The sequence below is a fragment of the Mustela nigripes genome, chromosome 2 (assembly GCF_022355385.1).
Source record: "Mustela nigripes isolate SB6536 chromosome 2, MUSNIG.SB6536, whole genome shotgun sequence".
NCBI lineage: Eukaryota > Metazoa > Chordata > Mammalia > Carnivora > Mustelidae > Mustela > Mustela nigripes.
This window is the reverse complement of record NC_081558.1, coordinates 174,873,271-174,881,856: the sequence shown is the minus strand read 5'-3', so window position 1 is coordinate 174,881,856 and position 8,586 is coordinate 174,873,271. Positions and strand designations below refer to the sequence as shown.

Below are 8,586 nucleotides of genomic sequence, written 5' to 3'. Positions count from 1 at the left end.
CACGGCAGGGATGTCCATTATCACCACTGCTATTCAACATAGTACTACAAGTCCTAGCCTCAGCAATCAGACACCAAAAGGAAATTAAAGGCATCCAAATCGGCAAAGAAGAAGTCAAACTATCACTCTTCACAGATGATCTGATACTATTTGTGAAAAACCCAAATGACTCCACTCCAAAACTGCTAGAACTTGTACAGGAATTCAGTAAAGTGTCAGGATATAAAATCAATGCACAGAAATCAGTTGCATTTCTCTACACCAACAACAAGACAGAAGAAAGAGAAATTAAGGAGTCAATCCCATTTACAATTGCACCCAAAACTATAAGATACCTAGGAATAAACCTAACCAAAGAGGCGAAGAATCTATACTTAGAAAACTATAAAGTACTCATGAAAGAAATTGAGGAAGACACAAAGAAATGGAAAAATGTTCCATGCTCCTGGATTGGAAGAATAAATATTGTGAAAATGTCCATGCTACCTAAAGCAATCTACACATTTAATGTTCTAGATTTTTTTAAAAGGTTTTATTCATTTATTTGACAGAGAGAGAGATCACAAGCAGGCAGAGAGGCAGGTAGAGAGAGAGGGGGAAGTAAGCTCTCTGCTGAGCAGAGAGCATGACATGGGGCTCCATCCCAGGACTCTGAGACCATGCCCTGAGCCAAAGGCAGAGGCTTAACCCACTGAGCCACCCAGGTGCCCCCTATGTTCTAGATTTAGAGCTGTTTGTCTTTGGAATGTTTTTTCCTTCCCTTTGGGTACATAGTTTCATTTTAGCTTAGGGGAGAAGACCAAAAAATATTTTTTTTCCTATCAAGCTTTATTCAACTTTATTCACCTTCCAGTTGGGCCAACTTCTGACCATAGCATTACTTAAAAAAAAAAAAAAAAAAATCTTTTCAAATATCTTATCAAACTTCAGCCAGAACCAAAAGTAAATATTCCTGGCAGTATTGAACACCCCAAAAGGTACTACCTTCCCAAGATCCAAAGCCACTCTCAAAAATAGCCAAAAGGAAGAAGGGTTTAGACAATCCCCCTGAGAGCTGGCAACAGTTGGTAGGACCTACAGATGAACTGCAGACCACACTTCTGTCCAGCCATATTTTGGGGACCCCCAACCTGAGAGTGGACCTGCCTGTGTACACAAGAATGGATGATGTGTATGACCCAGACAGGTAGGAAGCCAAGCCATGTACATTAAATGAGACAAATAAGAAGAAAATAGCTGTCCCTGAGAGAGAAAGGATCAATCCCAAAATGAAATTTATAAGAGTCTAGATTTGGAAAGGAAGGGATATGAAATTTTATCTTCCTTTCTTGACCTGGCACTTCAGAGATCTGGGAGAGCCAACTCTGGTAGAAATTCTTACCTTTCCCTGGCTTCTGCTAGCTTTCCCAAGATTTCATCTTCAGGCAACTGAGCAAACGAGTTTAAAGTAGTGAATATAGGGATGCCTAGATGACTCAGTGGGATAAGTGTCTGCCTTTGGTTAAGGTCATGATCCCAGACTCCTGGGATTAAGACCTGAGTCCAGCTCCTTGCTCTGTAGGGAGCCTGCCTCTCCCTCTGCCCCTCCCCTTCTTTGTGGTCTTTCTCTCTCTCTCTCTCCAATAAATAAAGTCTTTTAAAAAGAAAAAAAAAAGTAGAGAATACAGCTCAGAATTTACAAGATTTTCCATTAATTTTAATCTTAGTTTCCCCCTGGCTGTTAAAAAGTAACTAGTAGCAATTTACCAATGAATCTCTCAGAATCCTGGCAACCCTAGGAGGGTCTATATGGGGACAATCTTTGAGATTGCTTATGAGAGCATCTGAACTGGTGTAGAAAGATTTGATAAAATCTTCAGGGAAAATCACATAGAAAGATTCAATATAATAAAGATAATAAAATAACTGCAAAATGAATCTTTAACTTCTCTTCCTCTATTATCTTTGTAGATTTGAATTTTGATCCTAAAATTATTGGGGGAAAAACTATATATTTTTTTTTTTTTAGAAATATGTCAGGTTAATTCTAAGCATTCCATAAAGGTCTTTCATGCTGCTTTCATTTTTCAATGCATCCTTTATTTCTGTGACTCTCTACTATTCTTCTAATATATTGTTTATTTATGTTCAAGGGGGTATGAATTGTTATCATTGCTGTGACTCAGAGAATTTAGTTAATACATTTGTTTGAGTTCAAATGTCTTTGGCTCAATTTCCTCACCTACAAGAAAATATTGTTGAATACTTCCAAGTTTCCCACAAGCATTCAGAATTTTTTTTCTCCTCTGTATTATATATATATGCAAAGGGCAATATATATTCATTTTTCTACTGTCCTAGTTGACTGCAAATGAGACACCAATTTCTGGGCCGGTGTTTTGATTATGAACTCCTAGGAATGTGTAACAGGAGGGGCTCAAAAGTTTTAGGTTTCAGGTCTTGGAGCTTTTGCAGCTGTAAGACCACGAACTTGGTGGACTTTTGTTAACAGTTTTACAGTCTCTTCAGATTAGAAAGACAATTCAGACAGATGAGTAAAATGAGTACTCAAGTGAAATAGGATAGAGGGGAGTCATGTGAGTCACATCACTTTTATAGTTTTTAGTTTAGGTAGCTCCTTTGTCTTCAATTTTTGTTAGCCTTTTATAATGAATGTTTTAATGAAGCTGTTTTGGAATATTAATGTCTCTTGGATGTTTCTGCATGCCATTTAAAATAAATACCTTACTCTGTTTATTGATTTGGGAAACCTTGCTTTCAAGTGCACTTCTTAAATAAACCATCCTATCTAATTGGAAGGTTCCCCATAATAGCCATTGTAATTCTAGGTTGTCTCAGTAAGATTTTCCATTTTTGTAGGTAGCGACAGCTTTCAGGACCACAGTCCTCGGACATCAAATAAGTGGCTGTGCTAGAAAGTAGAGCACTTAATTCTTTGAAAACTGAAAATCCCATTTCATTAGCTAAGCTTTGGGTCTCTGGAAGCCAAATTCATACCTAAGAGAGATGTGTCACTGGCTTGGAGTTTTGTGGTGTTTTGCAGTACAAGTGAAACCTCTTTTCATGGAAGTTTTCTTGGGTTTGGGGGTGACTTAATGTCAATCTAACCTGTTCCATGATCAACTTATCTTAGCACATGAATTTTAGAGGTAGGTGGAGAGCTCTCTAATAGCTTGTAAGTGTTCACCAGTACCCACCAATCTTGCAGCATTGGTGTCCAAGGTACACATTAGAAATAGATCTATTATTCCTATCACAAGTAGATGTTTTGATAGTGGCAGACGCCTTGAGAGCTTTTAATGTCTGACATGAACCTAGTTAAATTTTGATTATGACGGTTTAAATATTATGATTTCTTGTCTTATTTCCCCAAGTCTCCCAGTGATTTATGATGTAAACTTACGTCAAGGGTTTGTAAGTCACCTAACAACTGTCACCCATTGCAGACATCACTTTTCCTTTTTGAGTCCCCTAATGGCTGCCACCCAGCACAAACTCCCAATATAATTACCTGCACGACCTTTATAGGATCCCAGAAACTTTCTGGGAGTAATTAAACTGCAGAACATTTTTAGGTCACAAATTCTAGGAATTCTTTCTAGGAATCTTTCTAAGAACGGTATACATATATATAATACTACATACATAAATACATAATACATATATAATAAAGTTTGTTTGTATTGGAGAGCTGCAAAGGAGCAGAGCTCAAATCTGAGAGGGACTTACCCACAGCCCTCAGTAATGTGACAAGAAAATCAAACTTAAAAGTCAGTGAGCACCACACTTGTATATCTAGATGTCCTAAAGGATGTTAGAGGCCAGCTTCAGATTCCATTTCTCATCACCAAAAACCATCAAAAAAATAATTAAAGAAGACAATTTAGGTGATACAAGCAAACTTTATTTAACATTCAGGAAGTGGACAGTCTCAGAGAACTGCAAAATGGGGCAGAAGGCAGGAAGCTTTACAGGATAAAGAATAAGAAATAAGAAAAAGACAGAAAATATCTAATTGGCTGGGCTACATAGTCAATCCTCTTTGGGGTGAAAAAATCCAGTTGGCTTGTGTTTGGGGACTTGCTGGATGAATATACTGTGATTCTGGTAAAGCAGAGCATTCATAGGGCAAGAAAGTTAACTAAGTGTTGGTTTGCTGGTGTGGCCAGCATGCCGGGCAAGAATGGCTGCATCTTGAGCCTAGAAATGCACTTCAACCCTATCAACAAAATTAAATGATTCTTAGTCATGAAAGAAAATGTAAAAATACAAAACATATATATGGAAAATGAAACACATAAAGAATCTATTCATAAAGATAATACCATGATTACATAATATATTAGAGGAAATATTAAAAGTTTAAAAAATGGATAAGCCCTAACTTATTCAAAATATTGATTTGCCGTTTTAAAAGTCAAGGAAGTTACAGTACTTTTATGTATCTAGTTTAATGTAATAGTAATAACAGAAAAGGCATTTGTGATGGATAATTTTATGTATCAATTTGATTATACCACGAAGTGCCCAGACATTTTATCAAATATTATCCCAGGGGTGTCTGGGAGTGTGTTTTGGAATGAGATTAATACTTAAATCAGTAAACTGACTAAAGCAGACTGCCCTTCCTAATGTGGGTAGGCTTCACCAATCATCTGAAGGACCAAAAAAGCTAACCCTCCCCCAAGTAAGGGAGAATTCCTCCTGACTGCCTTTGAATTGAGATGTCCCCTTTTTCCTGCCTTCAATCTCAGGCTGAAACATCAGCTCACCCTGAGCCTCTAACCTGGGCTGAACACCAGCATTGGCTTTCCTGAGACTCCAGCTTACTGATACACCTTATAGATCTCAGGACTTGTCAGCCTCCATAATCATGTGAGCCGATTCCTTACAATGAATCTCCTTTATTAGTTCTGTTTCTCTGGACAACCCTGAGTAATATAGCAATGAAAGATGATTGCAGGGCAATTCTCTTTATAAGCAAAAATGCAAAAAAAAAAAAAAAGAAAAAGAAAAAGAAATAATAGAAAGCCAGTCATACAGATGCATAAATGTTTATTTCCATACACATACACCCCATTATCAAGTGAGAATATTCTTAGGAATGTATAGCACATCTTTTTATGAGTTTTGGCACATGAATTGATTATAAGAAAAAGAAAATCATGGTTCTAGCAGTAGCTAGCAGAAAAAAAATGATAGACAAAATTAAAACTTATTCATGACAAATACTTTAGTAGAACAGAATTATAAGATAAAATTTTAACTTAATAAAAACTATCAAAAATCTGCAACAAATATCAATGTGATAAAGAAAATGTAAACATATTATCTGGAAAAAAAAAAACACCAGTTACACACTTCCATGGATTCTATATTCAGTAGAGTATTTACTAGAAGTCCTATCCAGGCCAATAAAAGTAGAAAAAGGAGTGAAGTATACAGGAATTAACAAGAAATAAAAATGATGTGGTTTTAATTTCAATTTTGTTGCTTTTAAATGTTGTTGTAATTTTCTGTAATGATTTTCCATATGGAAAACTCAATAGAATCCACAGACAAAATAAGAAGTTGAATAAGCTAAGCTAAAATATATAAAATCAACATAAAAATCAATGGTTTTTATGCTTTGGAAAACTAATTTTTAAATGAAGGTTTTCAAAACTCAGTTCACAGAAACAGGAACCCATATGGCATATAGACATAAATCCAATTAAATATATTTAAGATCTTTACAAATAAAATTACTTTTAGAAAAGAAAAAAGAAAAAAAAGACTTCAGTAAATAGACTAATATACTATATTAATATATAGAAAAAGAAAACAAAAGTATAAAGATAATGTCCCCTAAAATGAATCTTTACCTTCTGCTGCTGCTCTGCTATTACCTTAGCAGAATTTGAATTTTGATCCTAAAATTATTGGGGAAGAAAAGGAAATTATGATTTTTTTTTTTTTAAGAAATATGTCAGGTTAATTCTCAGCACCCCAGAAAGGTCTTCCATGCTGCCTTCATTTCTCAATGCATCCTTTATTTCTGAGACTCTCTAGTATCCTCCTGATCTATTGTTTATTTATGTGTAAGTGGGTCTGAATTGTTATCTTTTTGTAACTCAGAGAATTGTAATTAATATATTTGAGTTCAAACTACTCACTTAAGTGTCTATGACTGTTAAATATCTATAATTATTTGCATCTATTTCCTCACTTATAAAAAGAAATTTTACTGAATATTTTCTAAGTTTCCCTCAAACACTCAAAATCTTTCCCTCCCTGTGTTATACATATGTAAAAGGTAATATATTCTTTACCTTAGAAAAATTAGAATTAAAACTACTTGCCAAGTGCATTCCATTAGCCTAGGGGTAGTAGGGAATCATAAGTACTGCAACTTTGAACCCAAGTTAATTCCCTTTCACACATAAGTGATATTTATGTTTAGGGCTTTTCTAAGACTATACAACAAAACACTTGCTGGAGAATACAACAGTACCTAAGCTGGTTGTAAAATCACCATAGCAACAGAGCAAAGATCAGGCCCCAAAGGCTCCTTCAAAGCATGCATTATTTCCAAGATCAGTAGCCAAAACTACCCATTTTTATCCGGAAAAGACTTTTAAGAGAAGAAAAAAAGAAATTAAATAGACTTTGTTATGCTCTGTTTAAAAAAAAAAAAAAATTGGCAACACTAATGTCATGCAGTGGAAAAGTAACCCCAAAATTTTAGTTGGACTTCAAGAAGAACATGTGTTTTCTTTCTTGAATAACAAGTATTTATTTGCAAACTGAGTCTTATTTTAGCATTAAAAGAGCTCATGAGAAGTTTTAAAAATCTGAAAAATACAAATAAACACAAAAAAGGAAGCGTAAATGATATATAGTCCTTTTCATGACTCTAATATTTATTACCTTAATTATTATCTTTTTGAAGAAATGACACAAGCTTCTGAAATGTCTAGGTTAAGGTTTATCATTGCAAGAATTATTATATTTAGTATGGAAGGTCTTGAAAGACCCCTCCCCTAGAAGATAGATAGGATAACTAACCGCTTGTTTGCTTTTCTGTGAACCGCTGGCTTTTAGGCGTAAATTAGGTTATTAATTGCTTATTAATTGTTCTTTTGCCCTTCTGTAACTGCTTGGCTTATAGAAATAATAGAAGACGCCATGATGGCATTCCTACCTTCCCCCTTCTTGTTCCCCCTCCCTGCCTCTCTCCTCCCGCGCAGGGGCCCTCAGAACCAATCAGCTTGTTCCCCCTTCCCACCTCTCTCTTTGCGCGCGCGGGTCCCCAAAGCCAATCAGCAAACTCCACATATGCCTTTTTCAAAAGTTCTGTCAACCAATCAGTTGTGCCCCACCCAAAACTTGTTTGTACCTGTCTATAAAAACCCCGCACCACCCCAGCCGGGTGTGCTCAGCTAGCAGGAGCTGCTGACCACCCGCAGGCGCCTGCGTAACAATAAAGAACCTCTTGCTGATTGCATCCAGTGGCAGTGTTGGATTCTTGGGTAAGGGGATCCGCGGGTCTTTCAGTCTCATTATTCAAAAGTTTTAAAAATATATCTAATAATTAATTTCTTAAATGTGAATCTGTACTTTCATTTACATTAGTCTCTGGCAAGGAATTCTTTACTCCAAAGCTGAAAATTCACTTAGAAAATGTAGTGAAAGCAGTAAGAAAGCAAGGCATTAATAAGCTCACGCATCTTCAGTGATAAACAGTAGCCAGACATATACATCTAGCAGAGAATAATCTCTTTATTATCCGCGTATTAACCAGTGCAATGTAAATTCCTTTTTACTTTTTTTTTTTTTTTAAAGATTTTATTTATTTATTTGTCAGAGAGAGAGTGAGTGAGAGCGAGCACAGGTAGACAGAGTGGAAGGAAGAGTCAGAGGGAGAAGCAGGCTCCCTGTGGAGCAAGGAGCCCGATGTGGGACTCGATCCCAGGACGCTGGGATCATGACCTGAGCCGAAGGCAGCTGCTTAACCAACTGAGCCACCCAGGCGTCCCAAATTCCTTGATAAGTATTTCTGATAAGTATTTCTTAAATAATTTAATAAATAAATGAGTCTCAGTAGAAATTTGATCCAAGAAAAATAGAAAAAAATTTCTTCAAGTATTTCCATATTCAATGTGTTTGATAGTCATTAAGTCATATGTATCCCTTATAAATGTCCAGAGCTTTATATTAAATTCTTCTCAAGAAGTGCATAGCCAATAAAAATCAACATTGATGGTTTTGCTTTCAATAAGAAAAAGTTAACTCATTTTGATAGTCTAGACAAAAAGGATTATAAATTAGTTATATAAATACTTTGTTTTCAAGGAGGTAAAGCATAACTCCCCACTCCTTATGTAGACTATCCTTAGTAAATTCCTTTCAAATAGTACAGTATGGTAAAGGGGAGAAAGCATACTTGTATGAGAAACTTGACACACACCACCTTAGCCAGGCAATCAAAATTAACATTGATAATATTTGGTAATTTAATAGAATGTAACCTTATTATGATATGATGAAAATAGCATTTTATGACTGTGGTCTTCCTTTGAAAAACTCGTAGTTCTACTCTATTCA

General features: G+C 35.7%; 1 pseudogene; it reads left to right on the top strand.

The window, feature by feature from the left end:
- The window catches only part of LOC132010596 (L-gulonolactone oxidase-like), a 118,741-nt pseudogene that overhangs the window by 4,518 nt on the left and 105,637 nt on the right, over nucleotides 1-8,586 (top strand).